Consider the following 22625-nt stretch of genomic DNA (forward strand, 5'->3'; position numbering starts at 1 on the left):
AAAACTTAAAATGAAACAACATCATTTCTAACTCAATCTACGCAAAAAAAAAAAAAAAAAAAAAAAACTTAAATGAAACATCATTTCTAACTCACTTAACCTAAACCCTATTTTTCCTTTTTCTTCTTCCTTTGCCTCTCACTTTCATGTTAAATTGGTATTCTCTCTCTCTCTCTCTCTCTCTCTCTCTCACACACACACACACACACCATCTTCCTCTTCCTCCCTCAAACGCTTAGATTTCACCGAATCCTTGTTGGCCATAGCAACTAATTAGGCATGGATAGAAAAGAGAACAGCAAAATGAAACAAACAAACTGAATTCGAGCTCCAAAAACTCCTAACGATTACTCCATCCTAGATTTTGAGATACGTGGAATCAATTCAGAGGGTTACACTTGGGAGAGAGCACAAACAATAAGAAAGAAGAGAAGAGCAGAGCATAAAAACACCGAAAGAAGGAAGAGAGTGGATATTACATGAGAGATGAGATTGATTTTACGCTCGAAGGGTAAGATGTTTTTGTCTAGAAATGTATTTACACTTAAAAGAGAGTGGGGGACTATTTTATCTTTTTATTCACACTTTTTCACCATAGATACATAGAACACAGACAGAGAAAGTCTAGAAAGAAAGAAAGAATAGTATAAGGAAATTGCCAACAAAAATTCAGGGACTACTAGCAAAATTGAGAGATTGCTATCTACTCAAACACATAGAGAAAAATAAAGAAACGAGAGAGCAAGAATAGAGAGAGACTAGAAGCAAAAAATAAGGATTTTTTTTAGCTATTTTTCCATCACAAATTGCAGGACATGGTAGAATCTGAGAAAAGAGAATATTTGAAAAGAAAGAAAAGAATAGAACACTCAAAAATCTGATAATTACGAGGAGGGATAATAGTGCATAAAAATTTCATAAACAAAGAAACAGACTTGAATTTATAAAACATGTAAGCCACAGGGTTCATATTTAAAATTATAAATATGAATTATGGGGAGGGATCACAGGGCGTGAACAAATCTTTCTATAGTGGTGTTGTACCCATATTTCGGCTTGCGCTCGACATTATCCCCCAATCGTTGAGGGTTTTTTGCTTGGCAACACATGTTTGGTGCAAAAATGCAAGAAGCATGTACACTTGTACAAAACTAGGGTGAAGAGTGTACGAGTGAACTTCCTTAGTTATATTCATTTTTAGGAATCGCCACCAACCATTGAGATTCTAAGGTGTAATTGGTCACCTAAATCTAATTAAATTTATTTCCTAATTTTAATTAAGAAAACCCTAGGGCTCTTAAGCTAAACTAGAAAATAAAAGGGTCATGGTTTTAAAAACTGAATCGGGGAAAAATTGTTTCTGCAACCGGTTCCCGATTTTTTACCAATTTTAAGGGTTTTTTTTGGGATCGGACTAGTGCCCAATTGTCGATTGAACGGGCCGAACCTACCAGTTCAGTCTGGTTTTCAAAACCATGAAAAGGATGTCTCGATCCAGAAAACATGGATTCAGAAGCTTAGTTACACGTGGAAAAGGTGTTAGGCACCCCACAACACCTATCCAAATGGATAGTACCTCATTTCAAATTTAATTTTAAAACTCACCATTTAAATAACAACTAAAATACTTGGCATTTGGTTTTAAAATGATATTAAAATGAAACAATGATCAAACTTATCCTAGGATTGGATGTGAATGAATGAAATTTACAATCCATTCTTGTATGACATGTGAATGTATGACATGTAAGAAATGACATGTATCTATCCTAAGATGGCATGTATAAGAATGACATGTAATGTATCCTAGAATGACATGTGGGTAATGACATGTATCTATCCTAAGGTGACATGTGAATGCATGACATGTATTCAGGAATCCTTCCTAAGATGACATGTATATAGGGATCTATCCAAAGATGACACATTAATGAAGTGTATAATCTACTCTAGGGTGACATGTGAATACATCACATGTATCTATCCTAAGATGACTTGTGAGAAGTGACATGTATCAATCCTAAGATGGCACGGGAAAAATGGCACGTATTTATCCTAGGATGACATATGGATGCATGACAATATCTAAATGCAAGGGCATGTGAACAATTTATTTTATAAAAATATTTACTAAGTATATGATAGCATAACATACTCTAGGAATGTAAATTACATAAGGAATTACATATAGCTAACCTCGTTCCAAAGCATAGCATACTAATTGCAATTTTGCAAATCCTTTTCCCAAAGTATCTTATCTCATGCAAGAGACACAAAGAAATGATAAGAAAATATATATTAGATTTCTAAGAGATGCTAAAACAACGTCATTGACAAATTATTAATCTTGAAGAAATCTTTATGTTTTGGAAAAACAATGGTTAAAGATGAATTTTTGGACCTTTTTGAGGTCAATTTGTGATTTCAAAAAGTTTCAAGGTTGAAATATAATTTGGAAAAGTTTTGGGTCAGATTGTAATTTTGGAAAGTTTCAGGTCACAACGAATTTGGAAAAAATTTTGGGGCCAAATTTCAATTCAGAAAAGATTTGGGGTTGAAATGTATTTTGGAAAAGCTTCAGGTTAAAAGTTTAATTTTATGAAAGGTTTTGGGGTTGAAAGTTTAATTTTGGAAAGTTTTGGGATTAAAAGTTTAATTTTTTGAAAGTTAAGAAGTCACAATGTAATTTTAAAAAGGTTTGGGTTGGTTTGTAATTTTTGAAACATGCTTGACTTGTGGATCCGGATTGGGCCCTTGTGGTGGAATGGATTTAAAAAGGAGCTTGATTTTTGGGTTTGGCTTAACTATGATTTTAAAAAGGCTGGTGGGCTTGTGCGTGTGATTTTTTAGATTGGGTCTGGGTGAAGCTAAATTTTAATGTGGGCTGGAGCTTAGAGGAATTCGGATTGAGCCTAAAGGAGAGAATTCGCTTGGGATTTTTAGTGGAGTGGGCTTATGTGATTTTTAGTTTTAGATGGTAGCAGACCCAAATGGGTCCAATCCGGTCCAAACCCAAACTTCACTCAAACTATAAAAAGAAATATCTATGGACCAATGACAGAACGCCACCTCACCATCTTATCTTTTCTCTTAAACTTAACGGTAAACCCAAATCAGATTAAGCCTTAAGCCTCTCCCTCTCTCTCTTCTCTCCATCTCTGAATCAAACCCACGACCTCCACGGCCAGAGCTTCAAAGCTCAACGCAAGCCACCAACACCGTGGCTCTCTCCCTTTCTATCCTGGTCTCTCTCTCTCCCTTTCTGCTGTTGTTCTTTGATTTATGGCCGAAAGTTTCTCTTTTTATTGCCTGCCTGTTTGTGGGTTTGGGGATTTGGTTTTATTTTTTGGGGTTTCATGATTTGGAAAAAGAAGGGATTTTGATTTGGGTTTGGGGGTGTTAAGAGAGAAAGGATTTTTGTTTCGAGTTTTGGGTGTTCAAAAGGTTGGATTTTTGGCTTGGGCGTGGCTATGTTTTTGCGTTGGGATTTTGAGGCTTCGGGTTTTCTATGGCTTGATGTGTGTGTGTGTGCTGTGTTCATGTGATGGTTTTGCTATGGATTTGTATGTTTGTTTTATGTAATTCTTGTGAACACGAGTTGTGTGTAAAAATGGTAGCTTGTGTGCTCTGTGTCTTGTGAACATGTAGAAATAAAAATACACTAGCTACCTAAAGCTTAGTCAGAACTAGCAAACACTTACGAAAAGAATGGATATTACCTTCTTAGTGCTATACTTGACTTTCCTTTGTGTATATTCTGCTTTTACTCCTGGTTTTGTCTGTGTGCTTTTTTGATAGCTGAAAAAGGAACAAGCTTTGAGTTAGATTTGGAGCTAAAAATTGAAAAGAAAGACGAGAGAGTGAGAACAAAGTAAGAAAGATATTATTGGGATGTCTCTGCTCTGCTTTTTCTTCTTCTTCTCTTCACTTTTCTTTGATACTGATCTTTGTTGTTGCTGCTGCTTGTGCCTCTTGTTGAAAAGGAAGGAACTTTCTGTGTGAGAAGAAAAATAAGACATTCTGATGGGGTGTGTTTAAAGAAAGAGTGGGTGTTTTTTAAAGGGTGGCTGTCTAAAATAGAAAAAATAGGATTTTATACTAAAATAAAATAGACGAAAATACACAGAAAATTTTAAACAGTGCTCTTGGTATGAAATCTAAAGAAAAATAGGAAGGTCAGAGGGCAGAACGGAAGTGAGGTGGGTGGGATTCTCAGGACTAGGGATTTGGTCTTGTGCCTCCCAAGGCTGCTGATTGATGCTGCCTCCCAGGGGAGCAGATTGTTGGTCTGACTTTGTGAATAGGAGAAAGAGATCTATTTATATGGGCTCTCCTAGGGTTGAAGGCTACACAATTCTTAATTTATCAAACTGGACTGCAGTGCACTCAAAGAATTGTGTCATCGACTTTAAATCAGCACTTAGTAATTTAATAAATCTTCACATCCCCTTATATCATGTGTTAAAGGAGCTTCCATGGAAGGAAATAAATGCAATTATTTAGTATCACATTTATGTTCAAGTTTAAATTCTTATTTATTAGCATTAATTTTTAATTTCTTCAATCAATTTCCTGACTATTCCTTTCTTAGCTACTATTCCTGTAGCTGTTATCATAAACATGCGACACAAATTCAATGCTATTGATATTAAACCTATCACAATTAGGAATAACGGTATAGTTGGTTAGATATTGTATATTAAGTTTCCTAATTGAATTCAAATACACGATGACATTTACCAATGAAGCATAAATAATGTATATTTTTTTAATGACAACCATATTTAATTCAAGGGTAATCCGGAGTGCTCTTAGGGCATTTGTTAAAAAACAATTTTGAAAAACTTTTAATATCACTTTTGTGGGGTCAGTTTTTGCAGCCCAAGTCCAAAAAGGTATGGGTCCTTGGCCCACTGAGCCCAAAACAATAAATTTTGTAGAGAGTGGGTGAAAGAGCTAGGCTAATAATGAAAATAACAATATCAAACAGCGATGCTAATGGGAAGATTTGGATTAATGTGTTCTCGGACTAGTATGAGTGCTATGTCCGAAGAAGAGCTTTTCATTGATCATTTAGGATTACAATGTCTGGAGCTACAGGAATCAAAAATCTCCTTTTTCTCTCCCTTTTTTCCGATCCCCCTCTATCAGAGGTACCCTTCCCTTATATAGCATTTCCTTCTTACATCTCCTCCGTCCACTTGTTCATCATCCAGGCACCCACTTGAGTACATGTCCCATCACCCCACTTTTAGCCTTATGTGAGTGGCGGTAGCTGAGAAAGCACTGTTCAGGGGTCCTATCCACATAAATGCGGCTAGGAAGGTAGGTGCAGTGCATTAAATGTGGTGGTTGGAGTATGCCTCCTTGATATTTCTCTATTGCCGTTATCTTTATGTGTGTCCGAGGTTCCTCTCCCTCCTGACACTTGTCAAATAGATCACTTGAACCTCCCATACTCGTGTTTGGTCAAACCTCTTCGGATCCGAGGACGCATGACTACTCGGACATATGAGCATCTCCTCGGATGGTATACGTGCTCATCTCCAGGCATCCCCCATTGGCGTGGGCTTCCGACTGAAGGCCTCATCTCCTCGGATGAAGAGTGTTCCTCATTCAGGGCCTTGGGCCCAATAAGTTGGGCTGGGTTTTTCTCCCCCCACAACTTTTATGGGAAATATAAAACACTGTCAAAAAAATTAATTTCTTATTTTCTTTTCTCATAAAAGGTTTCTAGAAATATTTCCTAGTCCAATGCTCTTAGAGCATTGATTAACTTTTTCCTTAATTTAATTGTGTTTAAATTTATTTGGAGAACCAAATATAATGCACATAAGTTTTACTCTATCATCAAGAAATTAATGTGTTTATATTTGATAATAAACATGAAAAAATTTAATGCCCACAAGACTTATTCAATACTTATTGCTTATTCCTCTCACATGAATATAGGTCCTACACAGGACACATCATTCATGTGAGAGGATGGGCCACTACCTTTAGAGTATTAAATAATTTTTCTAATCTCATTATGCATAGTAGAACCTATCATTCATGTGAGAGAGAAATGAACAGTCACTATTGAATAATTTCACTTTTGAACTAAAATGTGATAAGGCCAATCACATAGGTTATTTCAACCCTTTGAAATTGTCTTTATCACGTGAGAAAAACGTTTATTTTAAATAAAATCATAATGATCTTATTTTATTCCAAACTTTACAAGTTCGATGTAATAATTGAAAAGTGACAAGCTAACCGCATGGTTAAATTCAGCACATAGAAATTGTCTTATCATAACAGGCTGTGATAATAAATAAACCCTTTATAAAAGTCCACTTACGGACGATGAAAAAACTCGGGTTCCAAAACAAAAACTATAAACCACGCCATGTTTTTTGTGCTTTGAAGGATGGCACCAATGGCTACATTCTTTCTCATGATTTTTACCAATATATAATGTTATAAACATGGAATACAACCTTAAACTGATGTGTACGAAACAATTAGCCATTTAATATCATGTAAAAATCAATGTAGTTTTTAACCATGAACAAGTCGAACATATAGAAGGTCATATAGTAAGACTAGAAGGAGAAAGTAGCAAATAAAATTACTAATTCGACAAGGTCGAACATAAATAGGTTCTCATAACAAGTTTTCCAGCTATGAAAGAAGCACTAACCAAAATAGAAGCACCTTTTTTTTGTTCCATGTTAAAGTTGAGAGGAATTGAGTTGACGAGAGAAAAAAGAAAAGTAGAAACAAGCTTGAAAGTTGTTTGGCCTAACAGACTACACACAGGCGAAAACACTTGAGGGCTACGTCAATACTATTGAACTCATGTATAATGATCTCAATATAGGGTTTATTTACTAGAAGACCCTAGGCTAATCTTATGATTAATTTGCCTTTTTTACTAGTACATGGATCTATAATAGGCTGGGCTGTTGGGGTTTGGTCCTCTAGGGCCATGATATCTCTAACAACCCCAGGCACAAATGACACAAATTGGTACACTGACATGGCTAGGGCTAACATGACAGTACCCCAATGCCATGTGGTGGCTTTGCGATGATCATGGGGCGCAGCTTACGTCCAGTGCTCCAGTGCACTGGACGCGTTGCGATTGTGACACGCGTTCAAAAATAGACATGTATCACAATCGGTGCAGCTCCAGTGCACTGGAGCAACTGGACATAATTTTCATATCATCCGGCTGAGAAGAGAACCCAAAAAAAAAAAAAAAAAAAACCTTATTCCTTATTAGGTTTCCTCAGTGGCTAACCACTTAAACACTACCATCCCAACCATAACGTGGACCAAAAACTATTTCCAATATTTTGATCATGGTACCCTATCTGACGCAAGGGCCTTCTCAACAAGCCATAACGATTCTACCGCATCATTTCCTCATTTGCTCGGCCATCCAGAACACCACATCAAGCTTCATGTACATGGCTTGAGCCTTCTTGACACCACCTAAATTATCTAATTCCATGACCCACTCTTGTCCCAAACATAGTGCCACACCACACATCTGCAACCGCCCTTTGAAGCCTTTTTGCATTTTTTGCCAACTCATCATTGAATTCTTATATGCCATATCCTCTGCAGCCAAAAAAAAAAAAAGATTTTTATTCATGATATCAGCTTAAGTTATTTATATAGCTAATTTCAAAAGAATCTCCATCTTTGCTTACTATTTCAATGAACAAAAGGCTGAGAAAACCTTTTCGATATAAAAGCTTAAATACCAAAGGGAATTTAATCTTCTTAAGGATGATTCAGTCATCCTCACCCTCCAGAACATGAAATTCATAATTCAATATAATTCATAAAATTTAAAGCTAAATCTCTACAGTAAATACAATTGAAGAAGACCTAGTTATTCTACCAAAAAAGAAAAATGACAACCTAGTTTGACCTTCCATATCTTTTTTTTTTCATTTTTTTTTTTTTTTGACCTTGAAATAGAAAGAATGGATCATTGAAATAAGCAGGGGTAATCAGGACCAATACACCTAACAAATATTTGCAATCAAGCAAGATCAAATGGCCAAGATGAAAGCTTGAAGAGATTAGACAAAACAACACAAAAGTTCAACCTAATTAATTGTAATTAATTTTGATTGGTGCTAATGAACATCAAGACTTTTTAGGCTAAATTTTAGTTGTTTCTATTTTCATTGACTATGATTTATTTTCTATAGTCACTTGATTATGAAGTTTTTTATTTTTATTATGCAGTTATTTTCTTTCCTTTCTTAATGTACCTTGAGAACCCTGTTTAAAGCCCCAGGATTTATTAATGTTTCGTTTTGCTTGAGAAATAATTTTTTTTTTGAAAATTTCCCCCTATAGATTAGTGTTGATTTCAAGCAATCCAAAGAATTGACTCCCAATTTTTAGGTATGTTTTTATGCTTGATACTGACTCCAAGCAACCCTAGATGTTGATTCATAGATTTATTCCTTTTTTATCTATCCATAATCTGTGAGAATTTTGGGTCACATCACTCTGTTTCATATATCATCTTTGGAACCACAAATTTGTAGATCAACAGATTAAAGAAGTTGCAACTGGATTAGAACAAAAAGGAAACACAGTTCCTCACTTCCTCTAGGTATTAGGAGACGAAGGTATTATTGGAAAAGCTAGGAGAGCTTAAATATAATAATTTGAGAATAAAGTGTAAGGAGTGGGTATAATTGGCAGTGCGTTGTAGGATAGAAATGCCAGTTGTAGTAATGGCCAATGCAGTTAGACTCCTAGGAATGCTCTACTGATGTCTGAATTGCTCAAAGTTCGCCTAGTTGTTAAGTAAACAAGCTTGTATGGAAGAAGTACGACCTCATCAACAATTGGAAAAGCCATGAGTATATATTGATGACATTTGAAGGGGTGAGTTGAGGAAAACGGATAAGGTATCAGGTCATTGCTCATATGATTGGACAGGTTTTTCATTGAAGAAATGGTGATATTCAGTTGGAAGAGTAGAAGTTCAAATAGTCTATAATTAAGCAAATGACTCAAACATTACTTGCCTGGATACTCTGCAGTGACCATGCTAAAATAGGTGCAAGTTACAACCATCTATAACAATTGCACCTAAAAAATGAAAGAAACTTTAATGTTTCTCAACAATGAAGCCTATTAAAAAACATTTTACAGCTAGTCTCTAAGCTGTTTCAGAGATTAAAGGAAATGCTCTAAGCATGCTAAGTGCATGGATCTTGTCAAATCTGAATCAACTCAGTTATATTTTCTTAACGAAGAGAACAATTAGGGCTTACTAGTACAGCTGCCATAAAATCGTAAATCTCAAAAGAAAATAAATTTTAAAAGCTAATTGACCGAATAATATATCTGAGAATAAACTCTAATACCAACTATAATAAAGTAGTGTTCCTTAAAGTGAGATTTATTGACTAAAAGAGCATTGTTTAATAACTATCTGATAATTTACTGAGTTGCAATATGTAAAACCAATTATAAGAGCATTGTTTAATAACTAGGTATCAATGACTTGATACTTCAAAGTCAAAATCTATAGTCAATAAATGTATATAAAATTGAAACCCAGCCTGTACATAGATAAACTGTGCCCAAAAATTGCACAATTTTTTGCAAAATCAATTTCTATAAAAACAAATGTTGATCTACACATCTTGCTTATAATATTTGTGACTCCTAGTATGTACATAAAGCTCTTCATATCTTTGCAAAGTAGCATTTAAACATGGAGTACAGAACCATTACCACTCCAAAGAGTCAGGGTAGGATAGGAAGCTCCTCTTCATTAAAGGAAAAGAAACTGACTCGCCCATACTCTACATGACAAAACCGCAAAGGAATGGCCCCACATTGCCTCTCAAGGACTTCAATATCTGCTATGGATGGTAGATCACCCCTGCAAGAGAAGGCAAGCATAAAAGATTCAAAAACTTTTTGACCAGATATGCATATCAATAAATAAGTCATTGATCTCTTTCAAAGCAACTGAAGAGAACAAGTTTTGATGGATTAATGAAATATAATACCAAATTTTACTGATCTTCAAGCAAAAATTACTTTTACTTTGGGGATTATTACTTAACACTTTTCAGAGATTATAAGTCTATCTTTGCAGAATGCCAATTTCCACTTAAAATTTAAATATGATTTTAAACCAAGTAATAAAGTGGCTGATAACCAAGAAGGGAGTAATTAAATCATTAAAATATGATTTTAAACGAAGATATAGAAATTTTCTGGGAGAACTGTTGGAGCCTTTTCCATTTCACCCTCTTTAGACGTTAATAGATATTATCTTCATACTAATTGAAAAACAAAAACAAATGTTTGATAGTCAAGAGTTGAAAAATCCTACCATAACGTAGTTATTTTTTGTGTCTCATATTTCAAAAATGTTACAAACAGGAATTATATGCATTCTTCACATTATACTAACACATGTATGTGATTATAAAAGACAAAAACGCCTTCTACCCACATTTCTAAGAAGATTGTCAAAAAACAAAATTGGAAAACATGACATTTTAAAATATACAAATAAGTAATAAAACAAAAAAATCATACTAACTAGTACAGCATCCAAAAATTGAACAACATTTAATTTCCATAGAAACTAATAGAGAACTATTCTTTCATGCTTAGTAAATGAGTAAGTTAATACATTTCTAAAATTAAAAACAAAGTACAGAATTCCTTTTCTCCTATTGGTAAAATATGAACTTAATACCTATTCTAAAGCAAACCCCCACCTAAGTCAAAGTCTAGGGGCAGAAATCTGATTAATTACGTGACTTCATTTTATGATGGCCGTCAATTCACCACAAAGCTGCTCATTTTTTTGGGTTTATGACCGGTTATGAGCAAACTATACAACACTAAGCACTGACACAGACGGAGTTTATATAACATAACATATTTGTATATACATAAGAAAAACATAAAATAATAATCTGGATGCATATGGTGTAAATCCTTTCCCAACAAATTCCTCAAGATATCAAAAACTAGAAGCTAACAATAGGATTGTTGCAATTAAATTTTTTCAGCAAAAGATAATCTGAAAAAGAAAGTTTTTTATCCTATAAAGTGCTTTGATATAAAAGCACATTTCATATGATAATAAGATAAATAACAATTTGCAATCAACCACCAATAAGAGAAGGTTACTCATTCTTAGGAGCTACCAAATACAATTACCTAGTTAAGCAGATCACAAAGCTTGGATCGCCTGGAGAAGATTTTCTAAACTTGCTATCTGGGAGATAGACATCAAAAACTGGCCTTGCTTCATTAATATGCATATTATTAAATGATCCAACAATGGAACTCTCATCTTCTGATTCTAAGTTTACCACTTCACTGCTTTGTGGAGAGCATTGAAGAGAAACAGATTGACAGTTACTCTTAGCACCCTTAATAGACCAAGCAATGCCATGCCGCCCAACAATGTAACCAAGAGATTTCAAGTGCCTATAAACCTCAAATAGCTCCCAAGAGCCTCCACTAACCTTTGCATATATATCATTTAATGAAAGACTTGTACCATTGTCATCCAAGAGAAGCAATGCGCCTATTTCCATCAAAAACCTAGAAACATAAGAAGTTACACTTCACAAATGATTCCATCTCAACATATAATGAAAAAGGACACAAATACATAGTTACTTCTTTTCAAAAACTTAAAAAGAAATATATTTATAAAAAAAAATAATTGCTTTTATCAGTTACTTACCTAATACTACCTTTCACTTACAACATAATGTATAAATTTGCAAGTGTCGCTTAAAACTATGAATAAGGTTGAAATTTCAGTTATTGAAAAGCATTGTTTGAAGTATCTCTCTGATACCTCTTTGTCCTTCAACTTTTATGCAGGGTAATCCATAATCTCTTACCGAAGCCACAATATGAAATTTCAAACTAATTTGCTCAAAAAAAATTCGAAAGTCATATTTTTTGGGGACAACCATATAAGTCCAGCTCTGCTTTACAATATAGAATGTTTAATTAGCAAAGGATTCTTCAGAAAATTAAGTGTCCCTCAAATAAAGATACCAAGATAAATAAGTGACAATAAAAGACACTATGAATAAAGAACAGCAAGATATATTTAGCTCTAGATTTGTAAATACTGGGTTTCATAATATCACCAAAAACAAATAATTAACTTATTCATTAATTCCTTTGAAAGAAAAACCAAGAAACAATAAGAGATAAAAAATATATATATATATATATAAAGGGGGGGGGGGGGGGGGGGGGGGGGGGGGATAATATCATAAAGAGTCAATTTTATGAAAAATTCTATACCTAAACTGCAACTTGGATATAAACCCGGATGTCAAATGGAGTTCCTCATCATCCTCATATTTTGTATCTTGCAAATATTCCTCAGTATCACTTGATACTCCCGAAGAATTTTCCCAATCCACAGCCTCCATTATGCTACTTATCCCAAAAAAAAAAAAACAATAAAAAAAATTTCACACTTATGTTAAAGCCCATTTCATTACTTGAAAAAATGCATATAAAAAAACTGCAACGAAGAGTTTAGCTTTCTTAACATACTCACCAAAACAGACCTTGGTACAGCCTCAAATCACTTTGAATGCCAACTGTTCAACACCTTTCTTTTACTTGGTTGTTAGTGGTGGCTCTAGCTTCCTCTGTTCTGGTCTAAGGAATGAATCCTGCAATTTGAAATATGTGAAAGAAATTTATTACAAATCACAAATGGTCAGCATAATTTACTTATTAAAAAAAAAAAAAAAAGGACCTCACGGTTGACATAATTAAAACACCACCTAGCATTAATAAAGTGGCAATGTAGACATAGCCGAACTTCACAGGATAGAGATTTCAATTATGATGCAATGGGAATAAAATTTCAAGATTTTTATACATTTGTAAGGAGTCGCAACAAATAATTACTGTTACGAGGAAAGACAATATACTTATCCATTGAAAGACACCTTCGTCCTATATTCATCTTTTAGAATTCCCCAACTGAAATACAGCTAACTCTTCTGGTCCCCCAACTGAAAATTTTGAAAATGATTGGGGAACACAGCTAAAGAAAAAAACTTGTATCATGAATTTGTCCAATAAAAAAATACGTCAAAATACACTATTGGACCCTAAAGTTTAGTCTATGAGCAATATTAGTCTCAAAAGTTTAAAGTGACTGCTTTTAGTCCCTAAAAATCTTAAAGTCATCGATTTTAGTCCCAAAAACACACTTAAAGTGATCACCTTTAATCCCTATGGAGTGATGACATCTCATTTTTTGGTTTGGTCACATCATCTAAGGAGTAAAAGTGATCACTTTAAATTTCAAGGACTTAAATTTTCAGCTGAAATATATAACACCAAATTAGCTAACCCAATGCATCTCATCAAATCACTTAAGACATATCAATAGGTCACATAAAGAAGATAAATGAAAATGAAGCAAATTAAATTTTAAGCAACAATGACAAGTTTCTTATCTTTTCCTACTAAATTATCAGCAAACAGAGCTTATAATTATTCCAAATAAAATTTTAATCGAAACCACAAAAGTTAAATGACCCAACTGGAATGAAATTCAAGGAAAATAAGGAAAACCCAGCAAATCAAAGATCTGGGTCTTGCTGAAAAGGCTAAAGGGTAGGCTCTCTATGTGAGGAAATTATAACCAAAGGAAAAAAAAATGGAAATCCAGTAAGAATGAAGAGAAACAGACTTACCATGGCTTGATTGGAACTGTAAACAGGTTGGCAATGAGCTCAATAGTGATAAGTGCTCACACAGCAGTGTGTGCGTAAGAGAGACATAGACAGAGACAGAGGCTAAAAGCCTAAAACTATGGAAGAAAGGGATACATTTCACAAGGGTTACCGGTGTTAGAGATACTAGTCACTAACCGCTGCTATGCACCTCAAAATTATTGAAAATTAAATCTAACAAATGCTTGTGTTACTTTTATATTTTAATTGAAGGCGATTTTTTTATTTTTTAAAATAAAATGATTATTTTTTTAATATGAAAATGTAACATGCTAATTAGCAATTATGAAAGATGAGATTTAAATTAAGAGGCAAATATAAGTGAATGCTGCTATCCCTAAACATTTGTGTGCCTTTGGAGTTTCATATCTAAGATACCGCTTGAGGTTCAAAGTGAGCTCTTACATTTATTTCTAAACTAATAGCATCTAAAGCTCACAATACAAGCATATTAAATGAGGCCGAAAGTCTTTGCTCAAAAAAAAAAAAAAAAAATGAGGCCAAAAGTCTTTGCAAGTCCCGCTTAACCTTATAGAGTCCCTAATACAAAGTCCACATGTTATTTGCTATTGCTTTTGCAATATGAAGAAACTCTTCACATTGAAGAAAGTACTCTGACAGTGAAATCAGTCTGTTTACATCTTCACATGAATAAGTAATTAAAATTAATTTCAAGATTATAATTAAATTTAAGAAGATTAATCCAAAAATTTGAATCAAACACAAAATAGAAACACAGAAACAAACTACTCAAATAAACTATAAATTTAACATGATAAATCACTATTTGTACTTTAGAAAGCAAAAATGTACAAAATTAAAGTTGGCTTACTTCCTAAACTTGTTTGTATCCTAAAATAATCAAACACATAATGACAAATAAAAGAAACTGATGCCATCTTACTTCATTTAAACCAAGTTGGCATAATCAACAAAATCCCAATAAACTATCAGCAAACAAATCTTATTCTGGGTTGGCATGAAAAGAAACAATAAATTATCCAAACGAAAACGAAGGACTTTCACAAAACAGACATAAAAAATTTAACCAAGAAGATTATAATTTCACTAAGACATTTGTCGAACAGGTGATGGGGTTGGCCTATCTTTTAGCATATTGAAGCCTTTTGTTTCAGTTAATACATGCTCAAGATGAAATCTAACGAATGCTCAGTTATTTTGTGCTAGTGGGTATTTGTGAAATATTTAAAAAAAAATTAAAAAAAAAAAAACAAAAAAAAAAAAACCGTGATTCTCTTATATATATATATATATATATTTAATTGGGTTTTGATCAGCCCCAGACATGTTAATATAAAATAGCAAAATTGGATTGAAAAAATGAAAGACTCAGATGATAAAATAAAAAAGGAATATTGAAAAAATCGGATTGTCTTTTGCTTACCAAAGCGGTCTGCAAAGGGCGGAGACGCAATTCACCGGGAGGAGAGGCGTGCAAATCTTCTGGAGTCCAAGCTGGCCTTTCGACAACGAAAATGGATCTCGCTCCTCCACCAACGGTGGCCAGAGAGTCAATGAATCGTCCTTAGACTTTCTGGTTGTGAATTGGAACCGCAATCTTTTCTCCTTGGATCTTTTATTTTAGTAACAATCTTTTCTCATTTGAATTTTTCTTGAAACTAGCCTTTTAAACTCTCAGCAGCGGGAAAGAAAAGGAATGAATCTCGATCGAGTTGGTAATGGAGAAATTCTATATGAGTGGACTTAATTCAAACTCTGAACCTGATTTGCCTATCCTTGATCATCATAATCCAGCTAGTAATCCTTTTTAAGTATATCCATCCCACTCAAAGTCACGTGCCACCCCACACCCCTTCTCTCCAACTCTGGTCCACGCTCCTGTACGTGGAGATATAACAAATTCTGCTATCTCTAGTGTATTTCCACTCCAGACTGGTACATGGAAAAGAATGAAACGTTCTGGCCAGAAGGGCAATTTCTAATCTGGTGAAGCCCACATCAGTAAAACGTCCCAATACTGTCGTGGAAGATTAGAGTGAGACCTAGCAAACGTCGTCTGATTTCCCATTCTGATAATGAAGGCTTTGTATCATTGGCAGTGGCTGTTCATCAGCCCTCGAAGAGAGAGAGAGGGAGAGAGAGATATATATATGTATATATATATTTATGTTTGTATATTAGGCAATTTTGGATATAATCAGTAAGTATCTTTAAAAAAATCTTATCTCTTCTCTTCGTATATGTATTAAAAATACTTAATATTTTTTTAAAAATATATATATATATATATATATACTCATATACACACACATACTAGCATTACACCCGTGTGCCACAATGTCAATTTTTCACTCAAATTTTTTACCTACGATAGCTAGAGCCGGCTAAATGCTAGAGCAAGAAATACAATCGCCTAAGGCCCAAGTAAAAAAAAGGCTCCCAAATTTTAACCAATAGGGTTATTTATAATCAATAAATAAAATAATATTCTTTTACCAGATGAAAAACAAATAAAAAAGAGAAAAATGCAACGCCCACAATATTTTTACAATACTTTTACAACTAATGTTAATTAGTAAGTTGTTATTGATGGAAAAAAAATAATTATAGTGATATTTTCAAATAGAAAACAAAAAGCAACTTAAACCTAGGATTTGTTGTAAAAAATATTGTGAAATTTGCACTTCTATAAAAGAAAATAATAATAATAAGAGTGAGTTAGCAAACTTTTACTAGTTCTCATCTAAGTCTACCACTAACATCGCTTTTTTTTTACCACTATCAATCTGCCACATCAACAAGTATGAAAAATTTTGTCAAACTTTTTCTGTCTATAAAATTTCTAAAAAAAGAAAAATTCTACGTAGTTCATATTAATTAGTAGTAATTTTGCATCTAATTCAAAATAATCAATTTTCGACTTAGGCCCCCAAATGCATCAAGTCGCAGCCGGTGATGGCCTTCAGTCCCTAACTTAGTCTCAGCCAACACCACACACTACAATAACACTTGGAACAAATTATATAGGACGTTTAAACACACAGCACACAATATTTACAGGGAATCCATCCCCAACCTTTATTACTTAATCTCAAGTATAAAGGAAACCTTTTTACAAGCCTAGAGAATTACACATAATTTTCCCGAGGCCAAATACACTCTACTGTTGATACCCCAACAGCTTTAGAGTTAAATATACATAATTAACTGCTATGGCAGTTACTAGGCAGTAACTGCCTAGGTCTTGGACAATCTGCTACTTATGTTCTGACTTAGGACACCTTCAATTGATGTTGTCTGGCTTTCTCTCCACGTTTCCAACCCCTACATAGTAGGTTTGATCATCAGGAAAGTTAGGAACTGCTTAATAACTTCTTGGTAACTGCCATTGCACATGCTACACATGCACAACCCATGTCTTAGCAGACCATGGGGCTCTGTCCATCCTCCAGCAGCCCACACAACATGTTCCCACACATTTTGGAGAGGCTTGGCCCATGCTTAAAGCCTTCCATCAGCACTACAGCCCACATAGCGTGCCTATATGCAGCGCACAAAGTAACTACTATCAGCCCACTAGCACTTGTCCATGCATTCAGCTAGCCCCCACTAGCCCAATGCCTTGCACACAACATTCAATCATCACAATAGCCCTGCCCTGCCTTGCACTCCTGCCACCAAGCCCACACACAAGGAACCCACAACTAAGCCACCAATGCCATGCACCACCACATAGGGTCAACACCACCTGCTGCTGCCTATCATCATAACCATTTCTGCCCACCATGGCCCTCCTCTGCCATGGCCTTGGGGCATCATGTGGAGCAAGGTGCCTCTACATGCTGCCCCTCATCACTGCTCATCAATCTAACTCAAGTAGGGAGACTAAAAAGTCCCCCTTAAAGAGCCCTTAGGAGCATCACTAGTCAGACATGAGGAGCCATGAGTGTGTTGAGAAAACATGAAGTCAAGTGATTGCCAATGCTGCCCAAGCACCCTCATTCCTCATGCCATCAGCAGCAACACATAATACTCCTAACACTGTGCAATGCACAGCTTTATCAAAATTCATATGTAAACAATTTTTATTATTTAATTTAATTAAAATTAAATGATAAAATAGATAATAAAAATAAATGAATATTTTACTTTTAAATTACATAATGAATGCATAATGTGTGTGAGACTAAGGTATCACACACACACACACATTATATATATAAAATAATTGAATAGAAGATGGCAGATAAATATATAACTAAAATAAAAGAATTTTGAATAATACATTGAGCTTTAAGGTTTAAGTAATCACCAACGCATATTTAAATGGAAAAACCTTGAGATATGATGAGAATTGAGAAGTAATACCGAGTAACATCCCTTGTGAACAACAATCTGTATTATTTGATCTCAACATCTATCTCTCTATTATTAACAAAACCAAATAAGTCGTACAAAATATTCATACATACATACACACACATACATACATACATATATATATATATAACAATTTAACGACCACAGTCATAATTTATAATTTATAAATTCTATATTTGATTTTAAAAGAAAAAAGTTTAAGTAAAGCAAATAAATGAAATCAAGAATTAGATATAAATCTTATGTTCTAAAGCAAATTTAGTAAATTGAGTTGGTGATAATATGAGAATAACAATTAGTATTTTAAGAAATACAAAAGGTTAGAATAGAGTGACTAATCATATATGGATAACTACTAACTAATATGCAACAATTGTGTCCCCCCCACCCCCCCCCCCACCAAAAAAAAAAAACACAAAGTAGAGTTAAATAATTTTTTTTTAAAATGTCTAGATAAGTATTGTCCTTTGTTTTCCATGTCAAATTGATAAACAATACTATAACTATTTATCTCATAAAGAGTTTTTTGTTCTCTTCACATATCTAATCAATCTTGTTGCATAGGAAACCTGCAAATACCTAGCAAGGACTCAAAATCAAATTTTACCTACCACATAGAATGCAGTGAGAATAATGGCCCATCAGCATCAAATTCATAAAATATAGATATATGGATAAGAATCATGCATTATTTAATAAAAAATAAAAAAAAACCATGAATCACAAAGAACAACAAATTTTATTTCAAAGTGAGACTAATAAATCAAGAAATAAGCATTTTATTGAAAGACTCAAAATGCCAAGGAGATGGATTTTATGAATGGTTGATAAAAAATGGTGGCGCTCCATATGTGTTCTTTCTATAGTTTATATATTACTTAGCATAGATGTTAGCAGCTCAAACGAAACTTAGCTAAAATAATCCAAATAAACCATAGATTTATATTGAGGATATGTTTCATTCAATTACTTTAAGGATATGTTCATTATCCATTGTACTTTCTATTAATTGATATATAAATATAAATTATCTAAGCTAACTTGCCCCACCCTCTCTCAAAAGTTACTGTGGGCCTGAGAACTTGGAACCCCGGCCCACTTTATATCCGGCCAAGGCCCATCCGAGAGGTAGAAGCCCGAGGATGAAGTGTGAAAGTCTGAGTTGCTAGGAACCCTGCGAGGATGACCCTGCCTCGCTAACGAGACTAACACTAACGGAGGAGCAAGTCCAGGATAAGTTACTTCCACACTAAATGCTCACCTAACCCCCTGGCCGCACTAATGGAGATGTGGCCTCTGGACAGGGAGCCTTGTTGCTGCAATCACATGAGTCTGTAAAGGGCTGATGGAGGGGGTCAGAAGGGAGGGGCATGGATATCAACAAGTGGAAGAGAGAGATTGTGAAGAAAGACTATATAAGGGAAGAAACAGATCAGCTAAGGGGACCTTTTTCCCTGACGATCCCCAGGGGGAAGAGGGAGAGAAGACGACTATCAAGCTCTCGGACGATGCCGAGGATAGACTTTGGAGGATAATCTTGGTTCGCCCGCCTTCTACGGTGGCAAATGCTACATTGGGGTTGTCCGCATGTAGGGCCTAGTTCTTGAACCACTCTTTACAAATTTATTGTACTAGGCTAACTAGGCTTGAGTCCACTCTCTCAACAGTAGAAGTGCTCAGACCTGGTCCCTACAGTTATCATGGCTTTTGAGTGGAGTTGTGGTGTGCATTTATGTTAGAACCCCTTTCCCTCTCCCTTTTGTGTGTGTGTGTGTGTGTTTGTTTCTAAAAAAAAATTATCTAAGCTAAATAAGAATTGCAATTTGACTATAACTCATTCATCACAAACCAAGCACTACATGCATATATATATATATATATAGAACTATATTAGTTTTGATTTAAATGAAGATACTTTTATTTTTATTTTTTATAATCTAAATGAAGTTACTTTTATCTTAAAAATCTTATCTTTTATTTATAGCTTTTCCAATTCTAAAATCTCTCACAACTCCTAATTAATTAACGTTAAAAAAATACATGAATTATAGAAGATGAAATTGTTGATATGTTGTAAAAGAAGTTTATGTAAAAATCAAATAGAAATACACAAATTGCTACTTTATCCCAAAAAAAAAAAATGATTAAGAAAAAAATTTGGTGGAGGCGTGTAGCTACTTAGCACAACCACAACTTCTAAACTTTTATTGCAATTTGGTGAAGCCACTTGGAAGAATTTGGTTTGTGATCAAATTATCAACTTAGAAATTATAAGAGAAGAAGATAAGGACAAAAAAGAAATGTCTATTTTTAAAAAAATCTAACAAAATTTCTACAATTTAGTGAAGCCACTTGAGGCAACCACGGCGTCTAAACCCAACTTTTATTATATAGTATAGTATATGATATATATTTGAGACACTAGTTAAGAAATTTTTTCGTAAGCAGCATATCATTAAAGAGAATCATGTAGAGTTTAGTAGAATTAGAAATCACACATTTTATAGAATAACATTTTTTTTTAAAAGAAAGAAAGATGCGAATTACTAGTTGTATTATGCATGCTTAATGATAAAGTGATTCTATATATGATAAAGTGGCTAAATTAATTAATAAATAATACTCACAATTTTTTTTTTAAATAACTATAAAAATATTAAACATGTAAGACTATGCTAGAAAGTAATTTAGTTATATTGCCCATTTTTTTATTTAAAAAATTCTACTATTTATTAACTGTACTTTTTTTAATTTTTTTTATATAGGATTTTCATTTTTTTAATGTAGCCCATGATAATGAAGGCTTTGTATCATTGGGCCACAACGCAACGCCCCACATTTACAAATTTACATCACTATTGTGTTGATTTATTCTTTGACGTCATAGATTTGCAATTTCAAGAGCTTAACAATCGTTTTTCAGAGCGACTATTGAGTTGCTCCTTTGTATGGCTTGCTTGAATCCAAGTGATTTGTTTCTAACTTTTTATATAAAAAAAATTGACTCCTCTTGNAAAAAAAAAAAAAAAAAAAAAGGGGCTAGTCCTTCTCTCACTCTGAGTATCCTACCTAGCTCTCCCTCTACCGTCAGGCAATGGAAACCATCGTGCCATTCCCCTGATACAATGAGAAAATCCTGATTTAACCCCTTACTGGACTCGGGGAGGCACTGGATAAGCCGAATCCTATCGTCCCTCGTCTTCATGTAGTACGACTTGCCCTTCAGGAGTTGGAGGTTATAGCACTAGTTCACGTCATGATGGGTTAACCTCAACCCCTTCTTCTCATTCAGGGCATCTACGCACCATAGTATCCTAAACACATTGACGGCACACTGGGTGGGAGCTAACCAAAAATGCCTAAGGTAGCCACTCGTCACCTGGCCTATAGGGATTCTCATGCCCCCCCCCCCTCTAAGAAGGCGATTATGGGAATCATAACTTTGCCCTCTCTCCTCCTAATATACCAATCCCCTTCCTCGCAATACCTTATGCCCACGTTGCTAGGTATCCTATAATCGGCGATGAACTTCTCCATCATCTCTTCAGACTCAACTAACTTCTTAAATCTGCCCATCCCTAGCAACGACTAAAATACTCGAGAAAGAATGAAGGAAAGAAAGGAGTTAGAGAAGAAGTTTGAGCTAGAGAGAAGAGGACTTACAGAAATGAGGAAAAGCTCCTCGGACAGGCCTTTTAAAGGGACGCTGATTGGGTTGGAGGTTGACCAGATTCAGACTATGTGTGCCAGAGTTCTTGAATGCAAAAATAAGGAGGCAAAGCGGTTCAAAAAAGTATTTATATCCTCAATTAAAGATAACTGGGCGGAGTTTCTCGCCCATAAAGGCAGGAAATCCCCATCAACTGATTACCATCACATCGTTGGACGTGGGGAGCATGGAGCCGCTAGAATTTAATGCAGGTACGCACTGTATATCAAGGCGCCAGAAACGTGCATTGGGTAGACGAAAAGGCTCCAACGCTGACGTAGGCCGAGGCTGGGCGAGTCATGACAAAGGCTCGAGGATATCAAAACCTTCCTCCCCGTCCGAGGATAAGGACAACAGGATTTTGAGAGGCTATTGTGGGGCCTGAGAACTTGGCAACCTCGGCCCACTTTATATCCGGCCCAAGGCCCATGCCGAGAAGGTAAGAACGCTTGAGGATGAAGTGTGAAAGTCTGAGTTGCTAGGAACCCTGCCGAGGATGACCCTGTCCTCGGCTAATCGAGACTAACACTAAACGGAGGAGCAAGTCCAGGATAAGTTGTCACTTCCACACTAAATGTGCTCACCTAACCCCCTGGCCGCACTAATGGAGATGTGACCTCTGGACAGGGTAGCCTTGGTTGCTGCAATTCACATGAGTGCTGGTAAAGCAGCTGATAGGACGGGCGGTCAGAAGGGAGGGGCATGGATGATCAACAAGTGGAAGAGAGAGATTGTGAAGAAAGGACTATATAATGGGAAGAAACAGATCA

The 22625-nt window shown here is 35.0% G+C and overlaps 3 long non-coding RNA genes across 4 annotated transcripts in view; all 3 read right to left on the reverse strand.

The window, feature by feature from the left end:
• The window catches only part of LOC136070784 (uncharacterized), an 8764-nt gene extending 5058 nt beyond the window's left edge, over positions 1–3706 (reverse strand). The window contains exon 1 of the long non-coding RNA XR_010632028.1: positions 2197–3706. This is a non-coding gene — a long non-coding RNA (uncharacterized LOC136070784). The remainder of the gene's footprint in view (positions 1–2196) is intronic.
• Positions 3707–4965: 1259 nt separating this feature from the next.
• LOC111990335 (uncharacterized) lies at positions 4966–11698 on the reverse strand. 2 transcript variants are annotated; one of them, XR_010632029.1, is made up of 4 exons: positions 11215–11698; positions 9763–9913; positions 6686–7611; positions 4966–5687 (listed from the first exon to the last, which is right to left on the reverse strand). It is a non-coding gene; the product is annotated as an uncharacterized LOC111990335 (long non-coding RNA). The 2 variants fall into 2 exon arrangements; XR_002880634.2 differs by lacking the exon at positions 4966–5687 and having other exon boundaries at positions 6583–7611; positions 11215–11629.
• Positions 11699–12326: 628 nt separating this feature from the next.
• LOC112017793 (uncharacterized) lies at positions 12327–15896 on the reverse strand. Its single transcript, XR_002883515.2, has 3 exons — positions 15190–15896; positions 12590–12707; positions 12327–12462 (listed from the first exon to the last, which is right to left on the reverse strand). It is a non-coding gene; the product is annotated as an uncharacterized LOC112017793 (long non-coding RNA).
• Positions 15897–22625: the final 6729 nt, after the last annotated feature.

The sequence above is a fragment of the Quercus suber genome, unplaced genomic scaffold, assembly GCF_002906115.3.
Source record: "Quercus suber isolate HL8 unplaced genomic scaffold, Cork oak 2.0 scaffold_259, whole genome shotgun sequence".
NCBI lineage: Eukaryota > Viridiplantae > Streptophyta > Magnoliopsida > Fagales > Fagaceae > Quercus > Quercus suber.